Raw genomic sequence first — 13725 nt, forward strand, 5'->3', positions numbered from 1 at the left:
TCAGATCTGCGTTTATACTACCCTTTTCTCACTGTTCATAATGTAAACATTAAGTTCGATGTTGACATTTTTATGATGAAGTAACAAACTCATAGGTGATTAATTATGATTTCGTCAAAGAGAAGAAATGTTTCAACATAACTTTGCAATGTACCTCACTAAGAGAACAATGCAAATCCAAAAGAACACTAACATGGTTTACTAATATCACAGAATTGTAAGTACAAATCTTCTCTATTATTTAACAGAACAACAAGAAGTCATATATTCATAGGAGTAACAAAAACACTTTTTGTATCAACTGGGATTCGAACCCAGTTTGCCTCATTGAATGGTGAACGCTCTATCCCCTGAGCCATCGCGGCTCAGTTTGTATGTATTCTTATATCCGTCGTTGAACAAACATGGAAACTCCTGGATCAGTACCTCCATAGGTATTCATTTGTTATAAGAGCCTGGAGGACTTTTCGACTCCTCAGATTTAACATGCATCTGTCACCATTTAGGGAGTCTTCAGCCGTCAGGGATCGAGCCCACGAACTCTTGAGCGTGGGCCCAGTGCCCTACCAACCAGGCTATCCCCGCCTTGTTTGTATATATTTTATTTTATAACTCGTTGAACAGCCGACCCAATTTTATGTGTTTACGACTACTAATGTTCAACTCCGTAGCCTTGTAATTTTGACCCTATCCAGAAACAAGGAATCTCCTGGATGAGTACCCCCAGAGGTATTGATCTGTTATGGGCACATGGAGGACTTGCAACTCGACAGATTTAATATGCATCAGTCACCATTTACTACACGGGTCATGATTGATAAAGTCATGCCCATATTAGTTTGTTGATTTCATGATTGAATGGAATTCTCTAACTATCATTTTCTCTAATTGAGCCAAATATTTATAAAATATTATTAGTCTTTCTTCATCTGTTTTTGTTATTGGTCGTCATTCACTGCCATGCAATATGATCAAATATAAAGATTTCATATAAAGTAAGTAAAATATAAAAAATAGTTATTTAAGAATATTTTTTAAACAGGAATTGTGAACCTGGGTTGAAGTCCAGACAAATAAAATTCCTTTTAGACTAAAATACTAAGATAGTCAAATCTCTGACGCAAAGTATACATTTTTCCATCCGTAATGTGTGTTCAAATATGTAACTTCATCGACAAACATTTTTGGCATAAAAATGTCAAATTATAAATAAATTATTTAAAAAATTATTCTTAATTTAGTAGACATAGAGATTAAAATAAAAAATACTTTAAATGAAGTAAAAGCAAATTAATTATAATGTTATACAAGCTTGTTTTATACAGGCTTACAGTGAACCATGTAAAATTTGGAAGTCCTTTTTCTAAAATTATTTTCTTAAACTGGGCAAATAATTTTTGCCAGAACAACATGATTGCTTGGTTTTTATATTTAAAAAATGAAANGGGTAATAGTGTACCCTACCACAGGAAATAATTATAGGTCAATTAGGGGGTACACTATGTATATCTTATTGTTATTTACATATTATTAAACATAAATATTAAACACTGAAATCTTTTTTAACAAAATCTTTTTCTTTCAAAGAACATTTTTAAGAATGTCTTGGCACCGTGCCGATTTTTGGTTTAATATCTTAAGAATTTAATAAATAACTTTTTTTTAAATAATAAACAATGTTTTTTGGTGCAATTTATTAAGTAGAATTAGCATGTGAGTGTTTCCCAATATAGCTTTTTTTTATAAATTATTTCGCACATTCTTTAGCTTTAAATATTTTAAATGTAACTCAAAATAATCGAAATAAAAAAAAAGGCAGGAGATGTTGTTTTTCATATAACTGCATTAAATTTTCTATTTAGAGCATCTATAACTTGTCTCACATTGATTATTTGCCCTATATTTTGAATCCAAATATGTATTTAAAAAATATATGTTTATTCAGAGAATGCACGTTTTTGTGTCCGATTTCGTAACTTAATTAATAGTTAGCACTAAATAATTTGCATATTTAAGATCACCCCCAAGAACCATTAAGATTGACACGTAGTAGGTGAAAATCTGATCATTAGAACTAAAGTTATTCAGGGTGATATCTTTTTTTTCGTTTTCCGACTGACTGGAAAGATAAAAGAGAACGGTAACAAACGAGCAAAAAGACATGGGCGTTATCAGAAAGGATATTTGTCCATTCGAGACGCATGAATCTGAGAGTTCCTGATCAGTGTTGCCAGAACTTAAGATTAAAAAGTAGCGAATGGGAGCTCCAAAAGTAGCGGATTCGAACATTTTGTAGCCCAAAAATAAATCACATATATNACGATACCAAAAGTTACACAATCTGATTTACTCATCGTAAGAAAACTCACAGAAAGTACTCAAAATGGTGACTTACTTTTCCTTTACATAAAGATGCATTTACAGGATTCCATGAAGTCTTATTTTCATCTAGAACACATTCCCTCGAAACAATAGCTTCAAGTGCGGTATCTGGAATCCCAAATGGACATTTTACTGTTGCAATTGTTGAATGATTTGTGGCATTCCAATAGTAAACTCCTGAATCAGTATCCGTTCTTCCTGCTGCTGCTGTTGTTGTTAATTTACGTCGCACTAGAGTTTCACAATGGGTTATTGGCGACGGTCTGGGAAGCATCCCGGAGGATGATCCGAAGACATGCTATCACAATTTTGATCCTCTGCGGAGGGGATGGCACCCCCGCTTCGGTAGCCCGACGACCTGCGCGCGAAGTCGAGCACTTTACGGTAGCACAGTTTAACGAGGACCAATACCGCACACCCTCGATCCCTACGCAGGCTGATCCAAGTGGTCACCCACCTGCACACTGACCGTCGCAAGTGCTGCTTGACTTCCTTGATCTGCTGGTAGCCGTGTCTTAACAATCAGTCCACTGCGGAACCCGTTCTTTCTGCATGACACTGCACTATAAAAATAAATGTTACTCAGTTTAGTGGTATGTATTAAAATTTATCTATAGGAATATATATATATAGTATATTAATATTTCTTAGAAGTTAGTGAAAATTGTTAAACTAAGAGACTAGGACATTGAGAGTTTTTACACTATTATGGTGATTTTTTACAAACTTGGCTTAGCCTATCTTGTATTTTTTTAATCATTTAATTGTTACAAATATTTTCAAAAGTACGTATACTTGTAGAGAAAATAAATAATACAAAAATTCACAATAAGCTCTTTAAATTAAATAATCAAATGTTATTACATATTTTGAAAATTGAGCTCCATAGTTCATATGGGCTGGTGAAAAATGTTTAATATAATTGTGTTAAATTGCAATTTTATTTTATTTTTACGTCACAGTTAGATAAGAATAAATTCAGACATTTATAAGCTATTAGAAATGAGAAGCTTATTATAAAAAAGAAATTTAAAATACCTTATGCAATGATAAACAATACTCGTTGTTACATGAAAATTAGAAAAAGGTACAATACTTTAGATATTTTACCAAAGCAAAGTATTATTTACTGCAAACTTCGAAGCAGAATGTAACAAATTATTATAAAAGTTCCAAATTGTTGTAGCCTCACGTTCATGGTGAATGAAAAACATAAAAATAATTTGTCGAAAATTCTCATAGAATAGTTTGACTTGTGAAATGCGAAAATAAAATCGCATTATTTTATATTATACGGTATACAAGTTAATCTATAAATAAATGAGGGAATATTTTCTTTAATTATTTATATCTTTAAACATGACATATACCCATATTTTTAAGAAATTTGTTGATAGAAAACTAGTCATTTTTTAATTTGACAATTTTGATGCAACAATTTGATTGGATTTGGTGTAACAATTATTGTAACAATTATTTTGGTGTAACAAATTTAATTTTGATTGGACAAAATAATTAAAACATTTCAATACTGACACATTTTTTTGATGTTTCTCAAAAAAAAAATACTTCGATAATCATTTTATAAATTTCTAAGTATTTAGGTTATGCGATTTCTCATACTTGTCAATGAAGTTTAAAGCTATTAGAGGCTTGAGGGGCCGACAGTAAATTACTAAGGGGAAAATAGTGTTTTTGAACACACTATGCCAAAAATAGTAGCAGTAAATTTTTACCTTGTAACAATTATTTTGATTATTATATGCAGTAATTGTCCGAAATTTCGAGAATCTAGCTTAAATATGTATAGAGAATTAGACATTTTTGATTAAAAAAAATATTTGGTTTACGTCTTTTTGCTATAACTTTGAAAATATTCAATGAAATGAAACAAAATTTTTGGAGAATTTGAAATTAATGCAAAATTATTTCAAAATTTAAAAAAAAAAATTTGAAACTGCGAAAGATATGAGTATTATAATTTTTCTATACTGTGCATGCACAGAAGAATTTTTAATTGTTTTTTACTTAATTTTGTAGTGAATATCTCAAAAATTTAAAAAGTAACTTTCTGAGTAGTTTTTGTACTCTTTAAAAGATAGCTGTAAATGATAAGTGGTCTTCCACAAATTTCATTTTGTTCTATTAAACAAGATTTATTAAAAATGACGCAGCAGTTGTTGGGGATCATTCCCCATAAAAGTAACTTTTCTTTCGCATGTTTTCTTTCCTTATACAATCATATTTTGATATATGAACGTTTATTGTAAGGTTATATCTATTCTTTAATTTTGTCTTATTATATAAACTAATGTTTAAGGAAAGCCTCTTTCATTTTGAGTTTCTTTTAAAAAGTACAAAAACTACTTAGAAAATTGCTTAAAACTTTTTACATTTTTCAGATATTCAAATCACATTTTTTTTTTCATTATAAGCCAATTACGCTTACAAAATTATCAGAAAAAAAGGTTTTTTTAATTTTTTCCACCCATGATATAATAAGCAGTATAATAATAATGATATAATACAGTATGAAATAGCTGCTTTAATTACTTATATATTGCACAGTTTCCAACGAATATTTTTCAAATTTTAACGAAAAATTTTGTAAGTAATTTTAAATTGCTCTAAAAAATTTTTTTTAATTTTATTAAATATGTTTAAAAATATAGCAAAAAAAAAACAGAAAAATTTGTTTTTTTTCTTTTTTAGAAAAATATCCATTTCTCCATAATTATTTAAGCTATGTTCGCGAAATTTTGTGCAATTATTACATATAATAACCAAATTATTTGTTACAAATTTATTGCTACATTTTTTGGCATAGGGTGTTTGAAAATACTATTTTCCGTTTGTAATTTATTGTCCGTCAGTCTACCCTCTAGAAGCTTTAATTTTCATTGATATGCATGAGAAATCACCTGATGTAAAATTTTCTGAAATTATTCTTTAAGTATTATACTATTTGTTCCATGAAAATGTTTTTTACTGTGAAAAATTGTTTTTAAAGTGTTATTTTGAAAACTCTTTTCGTGAGAAATTAACCGCTGCTGTCTTCACCCAATTAACGTATGTTAAAAAAGTATTTACGTTTCTTTCATAAAAATGTTGATTTCCGTTTTATATTTAAGTTTAAAGAATAAAACGATATTCAATCAAATAATCCTTTGATTGATCATTTTAAATATATTGTTGTAATTTCAACGGAACATTGCATCAAATGCCACTTTGATTGGCAAAAAAAGATTAAATTAAAATTTCAATCAGAATAATTAGTATTGGGAACGTAAATAGACGATACCAAAAGTTACACAATCTGATTTACTCATCGTAAGAAAACTCACAGAAAGTACTCAAAATGGTGAACACGCGTGTCGTTTATAACATTGAAAGAACGACTGGCGCACACTGTCGAAGATTCCTGGCGTTGCCTTAATTTTATCTGTGGCAACAATTTTCTCGCAATGAGATTTACTGCCAGGTCTAAAGGCGTTTCGTACACTGTAGAGTTCATGCTTCCGTAAAAGAAAACAATCTGTTGGGTTGAGGTCAGATAGGTGTGAGAAAGCCAAGCAAGAGGCCTTACTACTTCTTTCTGACTCTCAGCTTAGAATTTGACTCTATGTGCAATGGTAAATATTGCTTGTACTATCATCCTTCTTATTTTGTAAATATATGGATCATTTTTACCATATGCATACATTTCTCACCTTTCCAATCTGTAACTAAATAAGATGAAAAAATCTCGCTCAATGGTTCTTTTGCTTTTCTGAATGAATTCACCTTGAGGTAGAAAAACTCAATATAACTGAAAAAGCTAATTTCAAATCTATTGTTATCAGTCAAACTTGCAATTGGTAACAAACTAGTCAATCACGTCAATTTTTTTAAGGAAAGAAAAAACTCTGATTTTCTTATAGGTTATCTCAAAAGCATTGTGACATCATAAGAATTGAGAGATTTTTATTATAAAATATCATAAGAACTGAGCAATCATCTCACTACTTGAATGATACTATTCAACTATCATGAGAACTCCTCTCGACCAAAAGTTTGAACTTATTTGCTGTTATTGAACAAGAGTAAAACCATTTCTTATGGAGGAGAATCNAAAATATAAGAACTGAGCAATCATCTCACTACTTGAATGATACTATTCAACTGTCATGAGAACTCCTCTCGACCAAAAGTTTGAACTTATTTGCTGTTATTGAACAAGAGTAAAACCATTTCTTATGGAGGAGAATCGTAGAAATTATATGACTCTATCAGCCAAACCAATGCAAAACTGTTAACTTCACATCCCTATTTGAATAGATGAACTTCGTGACCACATTAATCGCCATCAAGGCTCTTGTGATAAGTGGTCAGTACTGTTCACTTAGCTCTATGTGGGTGCTGCTAGGTGCCTAAATCGTGATTCACCAAGATTTTTTGTTGTTGAAGATTCTTAAAGCTATCATCGCACGCTATGTATGTATTAAAGCAATGTATCACAAACCTGTTGAGACTACTATTGAACTTGTAGCAAAGAAACAATAAATGAGATCATTAGGTTCGACTGTGTCCGGCATGCATACCTTCCGATTTAGAGTATCTATTACAACGTAATATACTGTATTAATATATTACACTATTTGTAATCCTGATGTCCAATAAATATTTTCAATTAATCACTCTCCTGTGTCCTTTCAGATTTCATGCATCTACAATTTTCTCCTGACATTTTCGGTCATTTCAAATCTCAGTTCAAAAATCTATGCCATTCTTATGATGTGCGCTACATCACTTAAAAGTTCGTCGTAATATTTTTGAGACCCTCTGTAAATCACATAATTTTAAAAATACTATCTGAATTACAGAACGCCTTCTTAACAGCTAAATAAATACTAATCGCACATAATTTTTTTAAAAATTTGTTTAACAATAAAAACAATAGCAATGAACTTTATAAATAAATATTAATACTAAGCTTGAAGTGAATTGATCTAACTTGTAAAATGAAAAAAAATGTCAAGTAATTTGTCCGGTGACAAATTAAAGCTTTGTCATTAATTTAATTAAATAAAACTTCAATCGTAGAAGTAATTTGCTTTTAAAAAAAAAAGTGTTGTTAAACTGCAGTACATTAACTAATTCTATAATAATGGTGAATGATCACGCAGAAAAGCAACACATTTGTTGTTTGTGTTGTAACGCTAACTTTTTAGTAACACGAAAAAATGCACTAACCTTAAATAGGCAATTACATTTAGAGAGATTTTTTGTATTGTTCTTATACTTTTTTATTTACTAAAGATCGTTTTTCAAATTTATGGAATTAATAGGAACATTTATAAGTTTTTTTTGGAAAAATTGTAATAAAAATAATTGAATATAGTAATAACAAGGGATTTTAAATACTTCAATGACTTAGATATTCCATATGAAATATGAACATTAAATTATCATTACAGGTTCAGTATGATTATCAATACGCTAGTAATAAATCATTATTGTGAAATGCTATTTTAAAATTACTTTATGAATTTTTGAGCCTTTTTGAATATGAAGGCTGCAATACATGTTCAATAGGAATGTTTTGCTTGAAATAACTAGCGAGAATTCTTTATTTTTCATATGATATTTAGTTCCATTTCTTTAAAAGGAAGTAAGGTATCTTTACAACCAAAAAAAAAATTTTTTTTTACCTTATGAAAAGATGGTTTTTTACTAATTAATATTTAAATATTTTCGCAATCGTATTTGTAAGAAGTAAAAATTAATTTTATACAATAAAATTCAAATTTTGCTTGTAATGCTTAGAAGTTAATTTTTTTACGAATATTTTAAATATTGTAGGCATCCGTAAAATCAAAAAAAGGAATTTTTTTTCGAATGTTAAAAATGTTTCCAAAGAAGGCTTCATGTGGGTATCAGTTTTTGAGTTTTAGTGGATTTTTATGAAATGAAATGCCTATAGTATCATGACGTACAGATTTCTTTTGTATAGATCGATATTTGCATGGAACAAATTAAAGATGAAAATGAAAATAAAAGTTAAAAATCTTTCAACATTGCAATTCTCAATTCTATGGCTTTGCGATTCTCATGATGAGCGCTACATCACTTAAAAGTTCGCAATGACATTCTTGAGGCACTCTGTATTTCGGATAATATTAAAAATATTATCTGAATTACAAAGTGTCTTCTTAACAATTAATTAAACACTATTTGCACACATTTTTTTAAAATAATTAGTTTAACAATAAAAACAATAGCAACGAATTTTATAAAAAAAAATAATAAGCTTGAAGTAATTTGATTTAACTAAAAAAGAAAAATGAAACTGCCGATTTCTCCAGCGACAAATAAAAGACGTATAATTAATTTAATAAAAATTTTTTTTTTATTATTTATAGTCTTCCCTAAAATAAAAAAAACTAACTTTTTGGATATTAAAAAATTTTCTAAAGAAAGTTTTATATCGATATCATTTTTTTGAGATTTAATGAATTTTTATGAATTGAACTGCATACAGTTTCATGGCGTACATATAGTTACATTCTTCTGTATGANCATTTAATTAAGATTAGAAGAATACTAATGTTAAAAAAAATTTTATTCTTTATTTTCATTTTCTCACAAAAACAAGTGAAACTAAATTTATAAAACACAATCTTATAAATTTTCAAGCACAGTTTAAAAATATTCTAAAGAAAATATGACAGAATAAACATAAGGGAGGTTTGACCAATCCGATTCTTTTTATATTTAAAACATTCATTTAGATGATACAGATCAGATTGCTATTAGAAAATTCTTGGAAAGAGCAATTAAATAAAAAATTTTAATTGTTATTTTACCACATTCAAACAAAACAGTCAAATTACCATAAATAAGATGGTATTCAAACTGTTAACTGTGAGAAAAACAGTTTATTAGCTGCGGTTAAACCATCTGAATTTTATCGCCACTTGCAATTGCGTAAATAGTATAGCCGAGAAGGCTAATCTGTCAGTCTCATAGCCGACAGACGAGTGATTCAAGTTCAATCGTTCACATCACAAAGTTTCCTTCATTCCCTTCAACACATGAAGAGTTTCCAGTATCCTGCACAGCACTCCCCAATTTGTGTCCTGCACTTCCCAATGCCCACTATCGAACAAAAAGCATAGCTCCTATGGCCAGTTAATTTTTTTTTACGGTTTTGAAATTATACTAGTTGTAAATGGTTAAAAAAACATTATAGTTTTGTATTCAGGGTTTTATATACTAGTTTTAAACGTTTTCAAACCCGTAAAGGTAGAAAATTTTCATTGCTGTAAACTTCATGATCAACTGGATGGAAAGATTACTACTGGTTATTTTACTGTAATTTTAGAATGAAAATTTTAACAGTGTATTAAGTAGACTCACATTTTTCCATCAACCATCTGCAATTAAATTCAAGGAGAAATAACTCACATTATTTTTCATCCTGGAATTTTGTTATTTTTTCATTTTGTAAGCTTTTCTCTCCTGTGCCATTTGGCATTAACATGTATTAAAAAAAAGTAGAATTTGTTCTGCTCTTTGATTAATATATTTAAAACCAGTATACTTATGGCTTACTTTCTATTTTAATGCGTTTTTAGCTGCTGATTTATAAAATGTTTGTTGAGGGAGATTTGACCGTACATTCTAAATCAAGGATTTTGCCAAACACCCTTGTCAAAAAAGAAAGCGAGAAAAGGCGAATTTAACCACAATTTCAACTACGGAATGTCAACAAGGACATTATAGGACAAGGAGTAAGTTCAAAATTACAGAAATAAGAAATGCATTTTATTACACCCACTAAGATGATAGGCTGTCTATTAAGAATGATACGAAAATGATAGATTATATAAAGAAATTGATTCTGATCATGAACATTTAGCAGGAATTTTAATATCGTCAAGCTAACCGTGAAACATTTTTGTGGTTTTCTTTTGCATGGACGCAAATTCTGGTTATTTTCATACGAAAATAATAAAAATATAAAAGTATCATTTTCATTCAAAGAAATTTCATTAAAATAATTTTCCTCAAATAGTTAAATTATGAGTTTCCTTAATTCCAGAGCAAGGCTCAAAATTACAGAAATAAGAATTGCATTTTATTACATCCACTAAGATAATAGGCTATCTATTTGTTGTCGATTTTATTTTTACGAAATTGATTTATTATTAAAAAAAATTGATTCTGATGATGAACATTTGGCTGGAATATACTACCGTCTAGCTATCAATGAAACATTTTAGTAGTTTTCTTTTACATTTGAAGCAAAGTATGATTATTTTCATTCAACATTGCTCCATATAAGGAGTTACTCGTGCCTTTTGAATTAGGTTCAAATTTGCAAAAATAAAGAGAAGATGATTTAATTATTTACAATTCACTATAACAGAATAGATTGCTTATCGAGAACAATAGAAAACGATTTGTCAGATTTCGGTAGGGATATTTTTTTCCATTCAAATAATTGTTCGTGTGCTTGTACAGTGCACCCCCCTCCCCCTAAAAAAATACGGACCATCCTCAACAACTTTTGAACAAATGATCAGATTTTCACGTTTTAGGACTCAAGGCATCAAGGCCTTAAATATCATCATAACCTCAAATATGCTAATTAATAAGTGCAGACAATAATTTAAGTTACGAAATCAAACACAAAAACGTACTTTCTCTGAATAAACTTATCTTTTTTTCGACGGACTCGGATTTCTGACCCCCAAGATATAGGGGATAGTTGCAATGTGGGAAATATGGTCCCCATAGTTTGGTCATGACAGCGATCCAAAGTTTGGACAATTAATTTTACTTTTTGCATTTTTGCTATATCTCAAGAACTTTTCGAGCGAATTGAAAAATTTTTGAGCACAATTATAAAATTTGTTTATCAAAAGATAATTCCAATCAAAAAGTAACTTTTAATAAATATTTTTTTTTAGTTATTTTATTCAATAATAGTCGAATAATTTTGATATGTAAGACATATAATTTTTTAACACTATTTTAAAGAATGTTATTTTACATGGCAAAATACAAAATTTGAATGAAATTGGTCGAATAATTCCTGAAAAATTGAATTTCAAAAAAGTCAGATACTTAAAATTCGATTTCTTGGGAACTGTTGAACCGATTTATCTCAAATTTTGAATTTTATCAATAAAAATTACATTTTTTAAAATGATGTAAAAAACCGTATACCTTACAGTTCAAAATATTTTTGACCATTATTAAATAAAATAATAAAAAGTAATAAATATTTGCTAGAATATTTGTTATAGAAAAAAATCTATATAGAAAAATATCAAAAACATATTTTTACTTTTCAATTTATTAAATAACTTGAAAATAGTATTGCTATCATTTAATTAAGATTGCCACTATAAACTGTTCAAATTTTAATTTAATACGTATTATTTCTGTATTAAAAAGACTTTTTTCAATTTCTTCCTTCTGGGTTGGAAGAAACTATTTTTTTCAGAGTTTTTGTTTTTACTGTGGAAGAAACTTGCCATTCTTGAATGATTATAAAATGACAATAGTAAACTAATAATAAGATTTAAAAGGTTTTGGTCTTGTGTTTGTTCAGTTAAATGTCTACAGTTCATATAAGGTCTGATTTATCATAGCCTAAGCCCGTGTCTCTCATAGCCTGGGAGACATGGGCTAAGGGTACCTTCATGTCTGGGGACTCTCGAAATGCTAAAAATATTTTCTGCGTGCGTTTTTCCTTAAAAATTGTCCATTAGAATTGAGTGTAAACAAAATTTTAAATAAATGTAGGCACAATTTTGCAAAATATTGTAATTTACTTATATTATAAAAAGTTTAAAAGTATTTTGCTATTTTGTAAATGAACAACTTTTAAATTTGAGAATGAATTAGGCCTACAACATTTATATGAGTTGAGTTCCCCGATTTCTAAATCAAGCTCTGAGCACAACTCTAATTTTTATAATTTTTAGTTTAAATAAGCACTTAAACTTTAGTTACAATAAGAAAACTCTGTTTTAAGCAAGCAACAGTATTTGAATAAGCAAATATCTTTTCTTCGGTAGAAATTTACCCAAGCCCTGGAAATCGAAACTAGGTTAAATTGAAACTTAAGTGCATCATTGCGCGTATGGATGGTGTTTTTTACACTAGGGAACGCTGCAAGCTCCATACCGCCTACACTTTCGTGTTACTGTTTCCAGTGGGTTTTAAAGCCATTTGGCTCACAGCGTGATCATTGTGTTTTGATATTCTTGCAAACGTGGTATTTGATTACTTATTACTCGTGTTTACAATGCTAACAATATTTGTGTTTACCATGCTACCTTGCTGTTGTTGTTCATTTACGTCACACTAGAGCTGCACAATGGGCTATTGGCGACGGTCTGGGAAACATCCCTGAGGATGATCCGAAGACATGCCATCACAATTTTGATCATCTGCGGAGTTGAACCATGCTACATAACACTATAACGTAAGATGGTGCACAGCTTGCAACAAGGACAAACAGTAATAAACAAATGGAAAGAGGCCAAATCAGGACTGTCAAAAAAGCGAGATATTCAAAATCTAGCAACCATTTCGCCTTTTTTTAACAATATATCTATAAATAACTGGAACAAATTTTTACTTCAAACTCACCAGAATTACTTAATAACATTAATATCTTATGAAATAAAGCAGACTTGAGCTCAGAAATTTTCTAATTTATTTCTTTTATTGAAAACAAATTTATCCGTTTGAAAATATCGCCTGTCTTTTTCCGAACCATGGTAGCCTGAGCCGTGGTTCGGACCGGTACTCAGAGTCGTAGTAGCCCAGTGGTTAGAGAGTCAGTTTTCGTCGGTCTTACCAGTGTTGCCAGAACTTAAGATTAAAAAGTAGCGAATGGGAGCTCCAAAAGTAGCGGATTCGAACATTTTGTAGCCCAAAAATAAATCATATATATATATATATAAATTTATTTACTGCACTAATTTATTTGGCAATATTTCTGTAAAACAGCGCCGTTTGCCAGAAAACACTAAAATTATAATAACATTGGCTAGCTCGTTTTTTTCCAGCTTTTTTATGTGTAAAAATCAGTCGGAACTGTCTTCGATATTTTAATGTTGGTGCGGTCTTTGAGCTGCATAAGAATACTAAGAGGTTTCGACCTCAGCTCGCTTCGTTCCCCAACCTCAAGAACCTTAATTACTCGCACATAAAAATGTTCTCACTAGCTAATTTTTTTTTAATAAAAATTATCTCGCGTTTCGAGGAAATTAAAAATAAGACCTAACTAGGACCCAATCTCCAACAAGAAATTCAGAAAAGTTCAACTTCATGGGCCTACAT

The sequence above is a fragment of the Parasteatoda tepidariorum genome, chromosome X1, assembly GCF_043381705.1.
Source record: "Parasteatoda tepidariorum isolate YZ-2023 chromosome X1, CAS_Ptep_4.0, whole genome shotgun sequence".
NCBI classification, from domain to species: Eukaryota; Metazoa; Arthropoda; class Arachnida; order Araneae; family Theridiidae; genus Parasteatoda; species Parasteatoda tepidariorum.